The sequence below is a fragment of the Hibiscus syriacus genome, unplaced genomic scaffold (genome assembly GCF_006381635.1).
Source record: "Hibiscus syriacus cultivar Baekdansim isolate YM2019G1 unplaced genomic scaffold, ASM638163v2 tig00017599_pilon, whole genome shotgun sequence".
NCBI classification, from domain to species: Eukaryota; Viridiplantae; Streptophyta; class Magnoliopsida; order Malvales; family Malvaceae; genus Hibiscus; species Hibiscus syriacus.
In genome coordinates, this window is record NW_024062411.1 from 2,469 (window position 1) to 23,493 (window position 21,025).

Here is a 21,025-nt window from a genome sequence, read left to right on the forward strand (position 1 = left end):
GCGCAAGATGCAAGCGTGCGCTTTTTCATATAGAGGTATTTGTATACGAGGCACATCGATATATCGGAAGTACAAACACGCTAAATTGTTTAGGTCTTGTGTATCATACAATTGATAGATGTCAAGAACTTTGCATGCCAATCACAGGTAATACTTAGTTAACTCGTATTTTTCAAACAGTATTCACATCTTGACGTGAATTCGATGAACACATGTTCGAGGTTTTAACTCTCGATATATGAACAGGGTTGGAAAAAAATTGAACATACATGTTGCTGATCGAAATCAGTTGCAGAGATTAGGCCTGATTTCAATCCCCTGGACAATGAGACCACCCTTCCAATGACCACTTTTTACCTCCAAAGCACTCATTTCCAGTTCACCATCGGTGCATCCATCATTGAAGAACTCACCCAGTTCGACCTCCAACCACCCATCTCCTCTAGCCTTGGGATATTGATCATCATCAGTGGCACAGTTCTAGGTACCGGATTTTGCAACCCGAGGAAACGGGAACGGTAAATAGCCCAATTCGTCTTGGTACGATCTGGTAACGTTGGCGGAGGCCTCTGTCTGCATCCAAGTAGACGGTTCTCTTACAACCTTCAGTGCCAACAAGGCCGAAACTAACCTCCGCAGGATGGAAACCAAACCCATAAGCTCCACCGGATGCCTTGAATACAAGGTAAGCCCTGTAGTGCGTCATGGGTGAAAGCATGGAGATTGCAATCTTCCCACGGATTTCGAACCAACATACATTAATAAGTTCTGCTACCTCTTCAAATCTGACATGTTTTTCATAAATTGTAAGAACGGGCAATTCTTCATTTTCCTTGAGTTATTCATTTCACACATCAAATTACAGATATTCAGACATATATATAGGAAATACGATCTCCAAATTTGTATAGCCATATCGTGGTATTATCATCTTCAGTGAATGCATTCTAAAGTACCTGGATTCAGGTATTGAAATCCATCTCCAGTACGTAGGAGTGTCAGCCCACACGATGTAGAGGTCCCTGGCAGATAGCGTATAAAGTTTCTTGCCACTCCCTCTTCCAAATTGAAGACTCTATTGCATCAAGATCAACATCCACAAACTAGATCAATATATCCATGGATCAAGAATAAAATCAATAATAATTGTTTTTAATTTGAAGTCAATAAAAGTTAGTATTCTCAACGTTTAGAGGGAACGCTCATGCCCTACTTCATACTCGACCCTCAAAACTCATTCCTCATATGATAATAAAAATCTCTTAACCATATTCAATGAAAGAAGCAAATGTACTATTTTTTAAAAAAAAAAATTTGAAATTATAATGTAAAGCTTGTCAAAGTTCAAAAAAATAATAATAAATTGGAAACGAATCATTCAGTTTTCAGTTTGAAATGGAAATTAAATAAATAGAAAGTCAAACCTTTCGGCCCCCATCGATGAGGAGAGGATTTTCACAAAGGCTAAGATAAAGTTGTTTCTTGGAAGAACAACAGAACGACGAGGGAACCGAAGCCTGGTATTCCGACGGAAAGAATCTCTCCCAGACGGCGTCGGATTCAGACGCCGATTTAAAGGTTGTCGAAACCAGCGACAAGCGACAGGCATCTCGAGGGAAGTGAGGGAAATGACGGCGGCGATGCAATCTTGAGGTAGTTCACTAAGGGCGAAGGTACCGCAACTGCTCCTTCCAGCTCCGTCGCTACAGCCACCGTCCCCGACTTCCATTTCAGAAACCTCCGATTTCATAAGGCAAAACAGAGTAGAAGTAATAGAGGAAGTGTGAATTTATAAATGAAGAATGCTTAGGGGTTAATATTTTTAGTTATAAGGAAAGCAATGAAGAGGCACCATTGGAACTGTTAAAACTCTAAGGTGGTGTTTGGTTTAAGTAATATGAGATTTTCGGGGAAATTCTCTCGTTATGTTGGTTAGTAATTATATTTTTAAGTAATCTTTTATTAATTATTAATATTGATATTTTGGGTTATATTATCGGGTATGTTATTACTCTATTTTCTTATGTATTGTTGGATTACAGGCGTTATGACTAAAATGCCTTTAAAATTATTATTTTTTAAAAAATATCATTCTTATGTCGTTGAATAATAAAATTCTACGAAGGTTAAATTACAAATTTATCCTTAAACTATTTTAGATTTACAAAAAAATACATAATTAGAATTTTATATGAAGTTCAGGTGTTAAATAAAATTTTACCATTTCATTAAACCTATTTATCTTTTTAATTTTATAAAAAAAATTTATAAATTTTATAAATTTAAATTTTTAAAAATATATATAAATTAATTATAATAATATTATAGTAGAATTTAAATTCTTAAAAAACAATATATAATAAGGACAATTTAATAAATATACATTCTAATAATCTTTTATTCCTTTAACCAAATAATGTATCTTACATTCCTGCTAAACGAACCAAACACAAAATACAATATTCCCAGAAATCTTATTCCCACCGTAATCATATTCTCACTGGTAATTTTACATTTCGTGAACCAAACGCACTCTAAAATTTTTTTACTTCTGGAACAGGAACCTTCGTCTCAAACATTCACCTTAGGGATGACAATGGATGTAGACCCAACCCAAATCTATTGGTCTAGATTTGTTTATAGGGTCTAATTTTAAAATTTTGAACTTGACGGATTTAAATTAGATCTGAACCCTCTTATTAAGTACAAATTTGGGTCCGGGTCTAACACTAAGATACTGAGTCTAGACTCGTTTACCCGTTTATAGGAAAGTCCACATTTGATTTTATAGGATGTTGATGATTTAATTAGTGACGAATAGTAGCACTCTAAAGAGGTAGAAGTGTGATACTCGGCTTGCAATAATAGAATGTTTTTCAAACTACATTTTTAATGTTTGTGCTATTCAAAAGACATTTGTGTAATTGTGTTGGAGTTTTTGTGAGACTTTAGTTTATCATATTTTATTATGTTACTAGTTGTATTGAAATTAGTTTTTCTTCCCTTGGAGATATATGTGAAATTAGTCAATAACAGCTTTATTACGTTACAAAAATAGATTGAATAATCGTTTATTTAACTGACCCATTTTGGATCCGTTTTGGACCCGGACTGTGAGATCCTTTGGATCTGAATACAATTTCTAATTTTCTAGACTCGTGGATTCGGGGCGGATTTAGATCCAGTATGTAAAAATGGGTATGGGTTTGGGTCTAGTTGGGTCCTATCCAGATCCGGCTCGTTGTCATCCCAAATTCACCGTCTTTGCTTGTCGGTCATTATTAAATTGTAGTCACAATCAAATACAACTAGGAATGAGCATGAAATCCGAACTTGACGGGTCGAATTTTTTTTAAAATATTTTAGATTACATAATAGTAGTAATTAATACTATCTATCAATAAAGTATCACATTTTAATTTTAAATTTACTTTTTTATCATGTTAAATATAATTTATAAAAACATAAAATATAGTTAAATTTTATGAATTAATTAACTTCTTAATATATAAATTATAAGTTTAACTAATTAAAAATAAATAAAATTTAAATTTAAAATAATTAAAAAAATATCAACTGTAATATTTTTGGGGTAAAATATGCATTTAGTGCCTAATCTATCAGTTATACTCTATTTTAATATATAAACTTTTTAATTTTTTTTAAAATCATACATAATTTTTAGTTTTTGTTTCATTTTAGTACATGTCGTTAAAAACTTAATGCATTTAATACCTAAATTATTATCCTCAGTGAATACATTCTAAAGTGCGTGAATTCAAGTTTAGACTCAAGTTTGAGCTCAATTGAGCAAAGTCTAAAGTTCAAGTTTTTTCAAACTCAAATATTTAACTTTTTAATATTTAAAAAAATCATTTAACTCGTTTCCCCCTACTGAAAGCAATTGACAAACTGCGAGCTGTATTACTTAAACCATCATTTTACTTGTTACTTGTTTTTCTTCTTTAGTTGGATTACATAATAGTAGTAATTAATACTATCTATCAATAAAGTATCACATTTTAATTTTTAAATTTACTTTTTTATCATGTTAAATATTTTATAAAAACATAAAAATATATTTAAATTTTATGAATTAATTAGTTTCTTAATATATAAATTATAAAGTTTAACTAATTAAAAATAATAAAATTTAAATTTAAAATAATTTACAAAAAAAATCAACTGTAATATTTTTGGGGTAAAATATGCATTTAGTACCCAATTTTCAGTTGTACTCTATTTTAATACCTAAACTTTTAATTTTTTTCAAAACCATACATAATTTTTAGTTTTGTTTCATTTTAATATACGTCGTTAAAAACTTAACACATTTAATACCTAAATTATTATTTCAGTGAATACATTCTAAAGTGCCTGGATTCAGGTTCGAATTCAAGTTCAAACTCAAGTTTGAGCTTAATTGAGCAAAGTCTAAAGTTAAATTTTTTCAAACTGAAATAGAGTTTGAAAATATTAAGCCCATGAGCTTTTAATCTAGTCGAGTTCAACAATATTCGAGTTCAACCGGACTAGTTTACAGCCCTACGGTTATTATCTTCAGTGAATGCATTCTAAGGCAGCTGGATTCAGGTATTGAAATCCATCTCCAGTACGCATGAGTGTCAGCCCACACAATATAGGAGTCCCTGGCAGATAGCATATAAAGTTTCTTGCCACTCCCTCTTTCAAATTGAAGACTATGTTGCATCAAGATTAACTTCAGAAAAAAAAAACTAGGTCAACATCCATGGAACAATAACAAAATCAATCATTTTGTATTTTTTTTTTTAAATTTGAAGTCAATAAAAATTAGTATCTAGTCAGAGACTCTCCACAGTTTTAGGGTGAACACTTGTAACCCACTTCATAGACGACACTCAAATTGAGACCTTAAAGGATAATAACAATCCCTAACCATATTTATATGAATGTAGCTAATGAGTACTATTTTTTTTAAAAATGACATTATAATGGAAAGTACCTCAAAGTTAAAAATATAGTAAATAATCGGAATCGAAATCATTCAATTTTCATTTTGAAATGGAAATTAAATAAACAGAAAGTTAAACCTTTCGGCCCCTATTGATGAGGAGAGGATTTGTAACCTGTAGGCCCTAATATAATTATATGTTTAATTTTAAATTCTAAAATATTTGAAGATGTACATACTTACACCAATATAAGTATGTGTTTATTTTTAGGTTAGAGATGTATATACTTACACTAATATAAGTATGTTAATTACTACATTTTTATTTATTTATGTTACATGTATGAGTTGGAAAACAAAATATTATATCAAATTATATGAAAAAATTAATAAAAAATATTAAAAAATATGAAAACAATTTACAAAAATTAATCCTAAATGATACATGTAATAAATATATACAAAAAATAAAATTTGAAACGAACACAAACTTAAAAATAATTCAAATAAAATAAAAGCTGATATTTTTCATTTTATATGCATCATATTATTTTATAATAAGTATTAAAAAAGTTATAAATCAATAAAAAAGTAAAAAAGATTTATTATCATGTAGTTATATACAAAGGAATGATTGTTTTGAAATAATTATATTTAGGGGTATTATTGTCTAAAGGGGAGAGAAATGTCTAATACATAAGAAAAGAGGGAGAATGAGTGTCGGCACCGTTTTTCTCCCGGGCGGGAAAAAGACCGATACCGACTCGGGAGTTTCTCTTTGAAAAGATTTTTCGAAATATGAGGAGTCCCCACCAATCATTTAAGGAGCGATTGAGACACCTTAAAAACCGGGTGATTTTAATAAAATACTTTTTTTATTATCAAAATACCAAGTTTAAGGTCTACGAAAATCTAGAATTCAGGTTCGGAGTCAATTACGCGTGGGGAAGGATTACCACCCCCACAAGCTCCCAAAAAGTGGTACCTAGTTTATTACCCTATATAAAATCGGAAATTTTGAGTTCGATCTTTATTTAATTTGAAAATCATTACGGATGCAAAGTTGAAAAGAGTATTCGTTTATTGAGGCCGATAGCATTTGATCCCAAGCGTAAATACAGGAGATCAGCTATTGTGCCTAATAACTGAATCTTGCTCTCGTTTTTAGAAAACCATGGTGTCGTATTTGAAAAGGATGTCGAACTATTTTGGGAATCACCAAGATTCACCCCTTGAGCATACTTGCAGGAGTTATACCATTTAATTCCCTAATAAGTGAACATTGCCTTAGGTTTAAAACAAACAATGCAATCAACCACATTTTATTTAATCCTAATTAAGCTAAGGTAAATTAAAAGCTTTTTCTAGCTTAAGGTGTCAAATTATGAAAATTAAAGGACCTAAAGGCATATACCTAAAAGTGTAGGCTCTAATATTAATCCTATTTGATTTTAATCAATTATCGAATTGAATAATCGAGATGGTCCCTCGAGCATTTAGGCGAGGACCAACTCGAATCATTCCCTAAATTAAAAGACTAGAGTGAAATCTATCCTAAAGTAAAGGTTCTAATATTACCTAAAATTAATTTTAATAAATATTGCTTCGAATAATTAAATTGGAACCTCGAGCAAAAGCAATGACCAAATTAATAATTCACCTAATTAAAGGAAAAATTTAAAATCAAGACTAAAATGGAGGCTCTATTTAACCTATTTAATTATGTCAAAATTAAAACACTAATTGAAATTCGGGGACTAAAAAGTGAACATCTAAGAATATCGATTTCTAAAATATTTAAAAGCTTAGGATCTAAATTTATAATTTCTAAAGTTGAGAACTAATTTAAAACCTAAGTTTTATCTAAATTGTTCAACCTAAAGTATTTTTAGAAAATATTAATTATTAATAAAATTTAAAAATCGAGCAGTCAATTCGAGTAATCGGGCATTTATTGCGAAAGCTCGGCTCGAATTTGTCCCTAATTAAAACTAATGTAAAATCCTAATTTCTAAGCTTGATTCGAATATTAATCTAATTTAAAACTAAATCTAATAAATTAAACTATGAAAAAAATGAAACATTTAGCTTAATAGAAAATAAAATAAATAAAAAAGTAAAACATATGATAAAAATAAAATAAACATAAAATAAGGACCTAATTGCATAAATTTTAAAATAACAATGAATAAAATGCAAGAACATAAAAGTTAGGAACTAAATCAGAAATAAACAGTGGCTAAATTAAAATAATCTAAAATTTAAAGGCTAATTCGATATAAAAAAAAAACAAATAGATTAGTGACTAAAACACAAAACACGCATAAATTATAGAGACCTAAAAGAAATTATTCCAATTTACTTAAGCAAAAAAAACTATTAAAAATTACATAACGATCCTCATAAATTAAAGAAAAAAGTTAAAAGATCACTACACATGACCAAAGTGCAAAACACATATGAATATTAGGGACTAAAAATTAATTTTACCCAAAAACATATAATGCTTAAAAATGGGTAAATATCAAAATCAGTTCCTTTAGTGACCAAAATGCAAAAACAAGCTAAAGTAAGGGGGATTAAAACATTGAATTTTCCAAAAAAATTAAAGCATACATAACAGAATGGTAAAATAACAATTTTGGTTCTTACAAGGACCAAAATGCAAAAACATGGCAAAGTTACAGTTGTTTATGATGCAATTAAATCATTATTTGTTTTCTATAAATACTAACATATTCCCTTTTTTTCATTTGTAACATGTTTCAGAAAAAATAGAAGAGAGAAAATCCTCTCTTTTTCTCCTCGTTTCATCCAGTCCCTTACTGGCCACCACTTCGCCTACGGCCGCAGTACACGATGGTCAAAAACCCTAAACCCCCAAAAAATTCAAAAATATAGTTCTAACCACCAAAAAACTCTTCTAAACTGTTAGAAATCGGCCAAAAACCTTTCTGCTACTCGGACCGGTGATGCCTCCGATGGCCCCAGGTGACCTCGATCTGCGTCCCTTTTTTGTATTATTGGTATTGGTTAGTCGGGATTATATATTTGAAAAGAGAAAAAACTCTTTAGTCCTTATTCGAACATGCAAGGCTTGGTTTTTTAAGAAAAATATCACAGATTTTTAAGAAAACGGGGTATAATACGGACTATATTCGAACAAAAAAACTGTTTTACTACCAAATTCAAAATTTAACAGATTAAGAACAAAAAAGGAGTATTCGAATATCAAATAAAAACAGTAGAAGATAACCTTGAAAAAGCTTCTTGTTTATTGCTGGAGAATGAATATTACAATATTTTTTTTCATCCCCTTTTTATAGATTTTTGGTATGGGTTATATACCTATTTTCACTGGAAAATAATGATTTCTTCCTTTCTTTCTGCATGTATTGGCGTGGAGTGTTGGAGTTTCTTTGCTACAACAATAGGTATGGCAGGGAGTAGGGGCGACTACAACAGGGTCACGTTGGACACGGGTCGGGTCTTGGTCGGGTTTGGGTTTGGGTTTGGGGTCGGGTTTTGTTATTTTGGGCTCTAGGTCGGTTGTAAAATGGGTTTGGGTAGTTGGGCTTGAGGTTTGGGTCTCAAGGGTTTGTTGGTTTAAAAATAGTGCTTACAACTGCCCCTCTTTGCTCATTGTTGTGAAACGGGAATGAAGGAAAATAAAAAACACCATTTTTCATCTTGGTCTCCTCCTGTCACGCTGCGAATTCTTTACTGGGAAAAGCTCTTTCTGTGAAATTCGTCGAGTCCCTGCTGCAAATGATGTCATCTTGTTTTGTTCTCTTCGCTGAGTCTGCATCTTCAGTTCTTCAAGCTACGGGTTCTTCTCATCATGATCTTTCCATTGGAAATGTTGATCATTCGAGTGATGCGTTGCTGATTTGAAGTGTTTGTGAATCGAGAAAAGAAAATGTGACCCCTCTGGTGGGGCATTACTGATTCGAAGTGTTGTGAATCAAGTACCGAAAATGTTGAAAACATCGTGCCCGAAGGTCTTATGGATGACCCGAAGGTCTTATCATCTTGGTCGAAAGACTTATAAATGGCCTGAATGACTTACTCATCATGCTCGAAAGACTTACTGATGGCTTGAAGGAATTACTCATCAAAAAACCCTTGAAAATCAAGCTTAGTTTCTTAGTTTCCAAGGAACCCCTAAAAATTAGTCTTAGCTTCCTTTTAAAAACTCTTTGGAGATAATCATAAAAAAAACCTCTGAAAATCAGACTTAGTTTCTAAAAACTCATTTGAGAACATCCTGCCCGAAGGTCTTATGGATGGCCCGAAGGACTTATCATCTTGTTCGAAAGACTTATAGATGACCTGGAGGATTAAGCATCATGCTCAAAAGACTAACTGATGGCCCGAATGACTTACTCATCAAGAAACCCTTGAAAATCAAGCTTAGTTTCTTAGTTGTCATTAAGGAACCCCTAAAAATTAGGCTTAGCTTTCTTGAAAATTCTTTGGAGATAATCATTAAGAAATCCCTGAAAATCAAGCTTAGTTTTTAAAAACTCATTTGAAAACATCAAGAAACCCTAAAAATTAGGCTTAGCTTCTTTTTTTAAAAATTCTTTGAAAATCATCATCAAGAAACCCTTGAAAATAGGCATAGTTTCTAAAAATTAGGCTTAACTTCTTTTAGGATATTTATTGAAAACCATCATCAAGAAACCCTTGAAAATCAAGCTTAATTTTTTTAAAATCTTTCTTTTGAAAATATTATGTTGTTTGGGTAACGTGCCTCCACATCAAAGAAATGATTCTTCTTGGATTGAATTCCTCAATTCGTGAGGTTCTGTAATTCAGAATATAATTCCCTTCATTCAAGGCTTGAGTTCTACCTTTTTCTTTTCTTCTTTTCTTGAAAAATCTGTAAAGATATTCTTTGATGCATGAAATGTGAATGCTACATGTAATTAATGACTCTCTTATATGCAGAAATGTTTATCAGTAATCCTCTTTTGACTTCCAAATGGAGATCTCGGTCTTCATTCGCTTGATCACTCTTGTATGGAGTCTGCCCCCAACATCAGCATGGTCAAATTAATCACCCGGAACAATCATGTCCCTATCATCTTCTATCTTTTGTCTTGCTTCTTCAACATGATTCTAGAAGAAGTGCTTCCTCCCTTGAATTCTCGTTGCGGTCAAGTAGATGAACGCCTTTGGACTATGCAATGCTTTATCAAGAGTGTATAAGATCGTCCTTTGTGCAGTGGTTGATAATCTTCGTATTTGAGCCGCTTGTTTAGGTTTTCAACTCGAATCCTTCTTTTGTTTCAAGACGTTATCTAAAATTTTACATCTTGAACCCTCATTTTATTATTTTCCCCAATTATGCATTAAAGATTTTAGAAAACTATTTGCAAATAAAATTAACACTGAGGGGCGAAATGAATCTGAAGATAGTCTCTCCACTTAAAAATCTGTGTATGATTTGAAGGTACTTTTCAAGCACACAACGTAGGTCGGGGCTCACGGTTATGAAAAAAGGGATAAATAGGCCCAAACAAGTTTTTAAGGGCTATTAAACCAATGATCGATTCGTTCTGCTGCCTTCAATCTTGTTTTGCTCGATTTGAATCTACTCGTGACTTTTATTCTCTTTTTATTTTCTTTTGGTGTTCTCTGATCTTCTGGCGAATTGATTTTAAATCTTTGAATCTCTCGTCTTGAAGTACTTGATAAATTTTATTTCTTCTTTCTTTCTTTCTTTCTTTTTTTTCTTTTTTTTTCCTTTTTTTTTTTCTATTTTTTTCTATTTTTTTTCTATTTTTTATGTTTTTTTCTATATCTCTTCTTCTTTCTCTCTTTGTCTTCAACACGATTTGATCTTCGAGCGCTTCATATTTGGTCTACCTCGTGATATCTTGTTATTTCTCACTTTTTTTCATCATGACTTGCTTCTGTAGCGAAATCTAGATTGATGATCTTCACTCTTGCAAGCAGATGTCCTTCATCTTTGTCCCCAATATAGTGGGTGATCCTTGGTTAGGGTTGAATCAGAAGAAAAATATTATAGGCTCAAAAGGGGACAACAAGGGGTATATATATATATTTGAAAGGATAAATGAAACAAAACTGTTCATCATCTCATACACGGAAGTCTTTGTAAGAGAGGTATCCCTAGGGGACGAGTATTCAGGATTAACCTTATTTACATTAAAACAATGTAATTAATGCATAATATAATTATTTCAATTATTTCATTTATTGTTTTCTTCCATTTTCTTATAGTATGCCCCAATTATTCGAATTCTCTTGCAAAAACTTGATCTGCAACACCCCATTTTGTCTTTATTGCAGGAAAGGTTCTCGCCATGCCCCAAGATTTATTGAGGTTGGGAAATGAATGTTGGTTCTGTGTCTAGTAAGGGAAATGTGTTCATTTAAAGACTAATTCTAGATGAAATAAAAAACAATAGATTAGTAACTAAAACACAAAATACACATAAATTACATGGACCTAAAAGAAATTATTCCAATTTATTTAAGAAAAAAATTGTTAAATTAAAAAAGGTAAATTACATAATTGATCCTCATAAAGTAAAGAAAAAAATTAAAAGGTCACTACACATGACCAAAGTGCAAAACCACAGGTGAATATCAAGGACTAAAAAAATAATTTTACCTAAAAAATATCATGCGTAAACTGGGTAAATATTAAAATCAATCCCTTTAGTGACCAAAATGCAAAAACACTCTAAATTTGGGGGGATTAAAAAAGTGAATTTACCAAAAAATTAAAGCATGCATAACATAAAGATAAAATAGCAATTTTGGTCCTTATAGGGACCAAAATGAAAAAATACAACACAATTACAGGGGTTTATGATACAATTAAACCATTATTTGTTTTCTATAAATACTAAATTATCCCTTTTTTTATTTGTAACATATTTCAAAAAAAAATGAAAGAGAAAATCCTCTCCCTCGCCTGGTTTCGTTTGGCCCCCTAATGGCCACCGCTCCGCCTCCAGCTGTCTAGACCATCATTTAGTGCTAAAACAACCAAAAAACTCTTCTAAATTATTCGAAATTGACCGAAAACCTTTCAGCTACCCAAACCGACAATGCCTCTAATTATTTTGACTATTGATGTTTCAATTTAATTAATCAAACCACTTAATTATTTAAATCTTCAATTAAATCGCTGACTATTAATATTAAACGGAGGAGATAACGTGGTTGCTAAAAATATTAATATAATTATTCATTTAATCCTTAATATTTATACATTCTATTAATTTAGTATTAATTTTAATTTATTTAATAAATTTAATCTGTAACACCCCAATTTAGGGGGTAAATTTTATAAAATTTAAAGTATTGAATTTAATTGGTATTTTGGAAGAACTTGAGGATTTAATTATAAAATCGCAAAATTGGCAGACCATTTCAGGAAGTACATGAAATTCAGGGACCCAGTTTTGAATTTACCCATTTTTCTTATGTGTTGAAAAATAAATCCCCTCCCCTGTTTGCTTTCCAGAATGCTTCCTCATTTACTCTCCCCCGTCAACTTCTTTGAACTCCGATTTATCCACCGTCCGACCATCGTTTGTCGATCTGAAACCACCATCGTGTTCATTATCGACCGGTGAACAAAACCCCTCAAACCTATCATCGTGAATCGTCGCCATTTGTCGTATAATTCAACTTAAAGTTTCAAAGTTTTTAAACCCACCGCCTTGAAAATCGTCGATTCGTCGTCGATCGTTGCTATGTTTTCGACACCTCCCGCACCATCGTGTTCCTTGCATCGTTTCGAGTCCACCGGTGTCCTTCTTGTCTCCGTCGTCGCTGGTGCGTGAGGGGGTGAGGAAGTTAAAGTTTCCGACATTTCAGAATCGAGCTCTCCGCCATTCAAAATTGTGAACCACACCTGATAAGTATCTCAAAATCCGTTAAAATAGTTTTAGAAATTTTTGTGGAATTTTTCGGACACGAGGCCGTACGTACCCCACGTGTCGCCCCTACACATGGGGAAGGTTCACAAGTGGTGGACAACCTGTAATTGGCTGTCCTACCCGACCCGACCCGATTCGACCCGACCCGCCTGCCCTGACCCGATTTGATCGCCGTTGACCGTTGACTTTGACCAAAAAGTCAAAAATTTTGAAATGTCATATTTTATGTTTTTCGACATCCTGAGTCCGATTTCGAAGTTTGTTTTGGCAAATTCGAACCCAGTAAGTTGTGTTTCACTGATTTATCACCCGATTCGATCTGTTTTTCGCAATTAAGCTATGTTTTTTATGAAATTTCTGTTGATATGTATCCGAGGAATTATTGGAAGTTGATTTCAAGATCGAGGACGTTCGAATTGAGTTTAAATAGTTGATCAGTATGGCATATAAATCGAGGTAATACATTACTACCTCTTTATGCTTTATGAAACATATTGATAATAGATAAATGCATGGATGTATATGATCGGTCTATTATGCATTTTTTATTATGGATGGATTCGAACCGAATACGGTTTAAGTGATAAATTAATTAAGACTCTATTGAATTACAAGTTATGTGATTAAGTGATAAAGGAATCAGTCCTGAATATGTAAATTATAATTTATCTCATTAAAGGTACTTGGAAGATAAATTATGAGAATACTTTGGTTAGGTAAAATTAAGAAAATATTCTTATGTTGTAAAAAGACAAGAATTGACCCTAGAAGTTGGATAAGAACTTTGTAAAGACATATTGATATGATGAAACTACTGTTGTGCATAGAAAGTGCTAGTTTTGCTTAGAAAATCTGGGTAACCAATTTCTAAACCCAAGATGGCAATGTGCAAGGGTAAGTCTTTACCGTTACCGTAGGCTCTCTACTATGTGCAAGGGTAAGTCGTTACCGTTACCGTAGGCTCCTCTGCTATGTGCAAGGGTAAGTCCTTACCATTACCGTAGGCTCCTCTGCTACGTGCAAGGTTAAGTCCTTATCGTTACCACAGGCTCCTCTGCTACGTGCAAGTGTAAGTCTTACCGTTACCGTAGGCTCCTCTGCTATGTGTCAGTGTAAATCCTTACCGTTACTACTGACTCCTCTACTTTGTGCACAGAATAAGACCTTACCGCAGGTTCCTCTGCTTTGTGCTCAAGGTAAGCCCTTACCGGGTGTACAGGTGGGTATGGTTCTGGGGAACCTACACATTTGGACGTGTTTGGTTGGAGGGATTACTATGGTTTTTGAATTTTAAAAATATGTTTTTTAAAAGATCTGTATCTTTTCACTGGTTTTACGGGAACACACTAGACAACCTATTATGATCTCTTGAACCCAGACATCCGACATGTATCCATCTGAACTGAAAGCTTAATGTCTGTTAATACTTGAAATATCCGTAGGATCTCTACTCATCCTAAAAATCCATAGTTGTCTGAACCAATAATGAAACATATGATTATCTCTTATCTGCATGTCCTATAGCATCATCTGGTAGTTATGTATTACTGAGCTTCCCAAAGCTCACTCTGTTACTGACCTTTTCAGGTTACAAGAATTGTATCAGTGCATCTATCGACATCAGTAAGGGGGTTCTTCTAGTGTTGCTTGCAGAGTATGGTACATGTGATCAGGGGGCATGTAATTGTATTTTGTTTTATATACGAGTCTGACAATCTGTTTTATTTTTGCATACTAATAAATCATTTATGAGTTACATGTTTTAATAATAGTTTTAAATTTTCTGAGATTTTTTACAGTGGATCGCTCTGGTGGCCCTGATGTGACTTTCTGGATCAGATCGGGTTACCCACATTGGTCTTAGGGGGTTACACAATCTTCAAATCAAATAGTGAGTACTTCAACCTACATCCTTTAAAATAATATGATAAGGCTTTGCCATTAGGCCAAGACACAATTATTTTATTACCTTCAATATTATATATAGAACGTATATTAAGTTATGTCAGGGAAAGAAAGAAATATAAACAATTTGGGGATTTGAACTAGACATCTAAATTTATCTTCATGACAAAATAATTATTATTATTCTTTAAGTATTTGTGTTCGAACACTATAGATACTATTTTAATTATTTATATGTGATAATTTGTTGTCGTATAAATATGGAATGATTAAGATTTGTAAACTACAAATTTAATTAAAATAAATTTTAATAAATTGTAAATTATTTATTTAAATGTTATTCAAAACAATAAATCATCACATATAAATCGGAATGGTTAACTTTTAAAATTAAATTTGATTTTAAAATAAAAAAAATTAAATTCATTTTTTACAACTATATATATATAATCAACAATTTTCAGCCCAACCCGAGATCCAGACCCAGTTCAAGCCCACAAAGCCCGACCCATTTCAGGTCCCCATGCACTGCTCCAACTCATCCTCCAACTGTTGCAACACCCCCCATACTTCTCTTCCATGGCCATCTCTATTACACCAATTGTCAACACCAACTCACTGCAATGTCATACCTTTCCACCAAGTATATCAACAAAAATCAACAATCAATTAAAAACAAGGGAGGAGGGGGAACCAAAAATCAGAGAGAAACCGAAAAAAAAAATAGGGGGTTCTCGGTTTGCAAAAATGTTAGGGAAAGGGGGCCTTCGATTTTCACAAACAATATAAAATTCCCTTTGTGTTTTCAATAGAAACATTAATACAAAAGAGTTGAAGCATATTTTTTCTATTTCAATAATAAGCCGATTTTTATTGTTTTTATTATTTTATTTCATTTTTGTATCCTAACAAAACCGAAACAAACGAGAGAAGAAGAAAAGGGTTATTACCCATTCGTTCGATGACTTCCAGGGCGATGGAGGCCTCCGTTTGGGAATCTGGATGGTGAGAAGGGAGAATATAACACCACGAACAATATATCTAAAAATGGGGACGATCTAACGGCATACGGTGGCAGATCGAGGAAAGGAAAAATGAATGTTTTTTAGGTTTTTTGTTTTGCGAAAAATGGTGTTGATTCTCAAAAAAAGGAGGCCAGATCGGCGACGGGAGGCCGAGACAAACCTCCTGGGGAAATTTGGTGGCCATCGGACATCAACGACGACGCGACGATGGACGGAGACGGATGACACGACTGTCGGCGGGTGGTAAGCTACCGATGATCACCGATTTTCTAGAGAGGGGATACCCTCTCTCTCTAAAACCTAATTAAATAAAAAAATGAAAAAAAAAGAAAAAGGGTTAATATTTATAGAAAATAAAAGGGGAAAATTGCACATTAAGTACCCTAACATTCGATGTGTTTTGCAAATTGATCACCTATAGGGATTGCTTTTGTGATTTTCCCATTTTCTATACATGTTATATATTATTAGAGTTATTTTCAATTTAGTCGCTGTATGTTTCATGTGTTTAATGTTTACGTCACTAGATTCAGTTTTTATTGTTTGTTTTGATTTAAGCTCCATAATATGTTTTATTTTATTTTGGTCATTTTTGTATTTTATTTTATGTTATTTAATTTAGCCACCATCTCCTCATTTATTTCCTCATTTGATTCTGAGATCCTATTTTATATTTGTTTCAATTTAGTCACTAACATGTTATATTCTCTGTTTTATTTGTTTTAATTTTGGAATTTTACTTTCTGTTTCTTTTGTTTTGGTCACTAACTTTGACTTTGTGTTGACTTTGACTTTATACCCAGTTTAATCCCCTATGTTTTGATTATATTAAGTTTTAGTCATGTAATTATTACACAATAGGGTTTGTAATTTAATTTTATTATGTTTTAATATTCATTTTATGTGATATTTGTATATTAGCCATGACCTGTTATATGTTTATTATTAGACCTCTAAAATTTGTTGTTCTTACTATTTAGTCATTATTTAATATTTATGATTGGATTTTATTTGTATTCTAATTCATCATTTTTGTAAATTATCACTTATGTCCCTAATATGTATGCATGAGTATATGCATGTTTCATATTTTTATCACATTGAATGCTTTATTTTGCTATCTTACATTTTGGTCCTTATGTTATGGTATGATTTTATTTTAATTAATCACCTATATTTGTGTGATAATTATTTTTGGTCTTTTGCTTTTATTGTGTATATATTTTTAGCATTCTAGTTTAAATTTTCATCATCTAGCATGATTAATATAATTTGGATTAATTGGTTTTTTTTCATTTGGTCGAATCAAAATTTTTTAATCTCAAATTCTTGGGAGAAATTGTTATATTCCTTTTATTTCAGTTGGAAAGAGAAATATTAGTCCTAAAGTATTTTAGGGATTATTTTCTCTTTGATTGGAAATATTGGAATATTTTCTATTTCTCTTTAGAATTTTTCGTTCAATAAAAATTGTATGGTTGGATTTGGAATAATAGGATCGTAATTTAAATTTATATTCGAATTCTTAGACTTCCACTACTAGAGACAATTTATAATCGATGGGGTACCAATGTTTGGCGTTGTGGGGATGCTTATCATTCCCCACACGTAATTGATCCCGAAACCCCTTTTTTATTTAAAAAAGAATGAATCTATGGTTACAGGTAGATTGTTGCATCTTTTAAAATGATGTTTTCTTAAAACTCTTTTAAAAGAAAATTTTTGGGTATTCGACCTACCTAACCCAAAAGGTCGATGGCGACTCCTAAACATTTCAAAACCTTTTCAAAGAAAACCCTCAAGTCGTACTTAGTTTTTCCCCGCCGGGGCAAAAAATGGTGTCGACAGTTTGACGACTCTGCTTGGATATTTGAGGGTCAAGCCTTAAATCGATTCTATATTGTCTCTATATCTGGAAATTGAGAATTCACTTTGATTTAATTCACGATTCTTTTGATTTCTTTCAATTCTTTTATTATTCTTATTTTATTTTATATCATTGTATATTAATGTTTGTATTTTATTGATTTTCATATATTAAATTTTGGGATTCGCTTTAGTTTGATTTTTGTGTTGTGGTTTGTCAAAGGTTTGAGAATTTATCCTCACACACGACACTTGCAATGCATAACATAAGCTCTATACTAGAGCTCTTTCCCCTTTAAGTGGGAGTGAAAGCGACATCTTCGTAAGAATTTATTCTCTGTGTAAGATATAGCAAGTAGCTTTCGGGGTTCATATGTCGTATATTGTCGTGAGAATTTATTCTTAGTGTCAAGCATAGAGAAATGTGCCCTCTCAAATTGAACTCGATCCACTTAAGCCTATAATGAGTGAGGATTGAGGGTCTGGCTCACCCAAGGGGGAACTGACAAGGACAATTTGACTACCTTTACTCCCAGAACCAAAACTCTGTATATAGTAAACTGTAGAAACCCACCCGATCTATGACCATACTGAAACTCTGTCCATAGGTACCCAAATAAGTGTACACAAAGGAGAAATGAACTCTAATCTTCGTCTTTTAATTTTTAGATAGATTATTTTTGAATAAATGCATGTGAACTAGAAATTATACGGTTAGGGTTTTAATTTCCTATATGTGTTTTATTCACTATATTTTATGGTTCATTTACCAGTTGAATTTAATCTTTTAGTATTTCACTAACATACATTTCCTCTCTTTGATTATTATTTTTGATAACATCTTTTCCTCGTCCTGTCGCTTTGTTTGTGCATAAACATGATTTTAACACCCGAGGTAATTATCAAATTAGAAGGCTTGTAAAACAACAACGTCACACAAAGGGGTAGATATTTTTTATTTACTTTGACATATTGGGACGTTGTGAGTTCTTTAAAAGTTGTTCTAGGATTATTACCTTGGAAATAACACATGTTTCATACTTATCATGTCATAGAAGGTATTGATTACCAAGTTAATAGTCGTATTAGAAGGCTTTCAATATGGAAATGTCACTCGAAGAGGTAGAATAGAAATGCAAAATTGCATCATTGGTCCAAAAGGGTGCTCTAGGAAACAACTGAAGAGCTATGTCAAGTTAGAATACATGAAGCTCAAATGATGCAGTAAAACAGGATTTTCAAGGGTGCTACGACGATGTTGATACAACTAGCCAAAAAGAAATAATATGTTTGAAGTCGTCAAGCAATAATGATAGCCAACACGAGACAGTGGATGATGTCAGTCGTATATGGCCGCTCAACAAATGCATTCATAGAAAAAAAGTCGAAGCATTGGAATTTTTCATCAACCCAAGAAATAGAATGAGGACGTTTCATTGTACATTCGATGAAAATGTATGAAATTGAGCAGTATGACGTGATTTGTATTTTCCATCTACCTCGGTGTATCGAGACATTGTGTGTTCATTGGAAGTTGTTTTATGACAATTACTTTGGGATCAATTCCTTTTTTGCATTTACATTTTGCATTTTTCATTCCCATCTTTGCATTTGCATGTGCATATTTGCATTAGCATCTATACATCGTACATTGCATCTCAACGTGCATTAATCACAGATCCTTGGAGTAACCCACATAATATTTAGAGTTAATTGAAGTCAGCCCTTCGTACTTAGAAAAGAATTGAGAGCTGAAGAAGTGATGTTAGCGCCGTCTGAAGTTCGAGGAACATCATTGAGATCTATGGAGCACCAAAGAGCAAGGTATAGAATTTGTTTGATCTAGGGGTATCAAACTTTAACATGTCATGAGACACTCTGGTGCCGATCAGGAAAAAGTTCTTCTGTTCACAGTGAAACCATATTGCACTAAGCATTGTCCTATTTGAACGTGTTTTTGTTCTTTCTTTGTATACTCAATAAATATCTTGTTGATTGAACTTATTTCGTTTTCCAAGGTCATGACCAATAAATCAAGTTTTAATCTTGCAATTCTTTGAATATCGAATGAATTAAAGGTTCTTTTACTACTTCATTAATTATATGCTTTTGACAAGTGGCAAGATTAGACCTTTCATACCCCATCCAAAGCCGAAAGAATCATTACTTGGTTTCTTACCTAAAATAACTGAGATCAAACCTTTAAATCACTTCCCCCTGAAAAAATAAAGTCATGCCCTTATCCCCTGAGGCACCAAAATCTGTATTTTTTACCTTCCCAGACAAAAATAACTTGTCAATAACATTACATTTTTTCAGAATAACGACTTTAAAGTCGCACATTTCCCTTCATAGACACAAAACTAGCATTCTTTTCTCAACCTCAATAAAACCGGGAGGCATAAAGTACAAGATGTCTACGTGTACGAGAACCATTACTGCAAGAAGAAAGACAAGATGAAGTGTTACAAATCAAGTTTTTGCGAGGGAATTTGAATACTTGGGGCATACCAGGAGCAAATGGAAGAAGAAAAAAATAAATGGAATCATTGAAATAATTTTATCATGCATTAATTACATTGTTTTCATGTAAATAAGGTTAATTCTAAGTACTCACCCCCTGGGGATACCTATTTTACAAGGACTTCCTTGTATGAGATGATGAACTACTTTGTTTCATTTATCCTTTATATATATATCCTTGTTATCCCCATTTGAGTCTATAGTATTTTTCTTCTTATTCAACCCTTCAACCCTAACCGAGGATCAGCTTCCACACTTGGGGCAAAGATGAAGGACATCTACTCATATGAGTAAACATCATCAATCTGGATTTCGCTACACATGCAAGTCATAGGAAGAAATAAAAAAACATCACAAGGTGGACCAAATACGAAGCGCTCAAAGATCAAATCGAGTTGTTAACACAGAGAGAAAAGAAGAGATATAGGAAAAATACACAAAAAGAAAGCAAAAAAAAAGAATGCAAGGAAAAGAAAGAGAAAGAGAAAAAAGAGTAAAAGAGGAAAAAGAAAAGAGAAAAAAAAAAAAAAAAAAAGAAAGAAAAAGAAAAAGAAGAAAAAGAAGAAGAAAATAGACATATCAAACACTTCAAGATAAATGACTCAAATCAATTCGCCAGAAGATCAGAGAACACTAAAAGAAAATAAAATTAAAGACAAACGAGCATATTCAAGTCGAGCAAGACAAGATTGAAGACATCAGAATGAATTGATCCTTGGTTCGATAACCCTTAAACACTTATACGGGCCTATTTATCATTTTCTTTCATAACCGTGAGCCCTAGCCTACGTTACGTGCCTGAAAAGTCCCTTCTAATAATACATGGATTTCTGAGTGGAAAGTTTATC

At 32.6% G+C, this 21,025-nt stretch overlaps 1 pseudogene; it reads right to left on the bottom strand.

Moving 5' to 3' along the window:
* Positions 1 to 264: 264 nt before the first annotated feature.
* Positions 265 to 1,769, bottom strand: LOC120208796 (annotated as a pseudogene).
* Between the last annotated feature and the right edge of the window lie 19,256 nt (positions 1,770 to 21,025).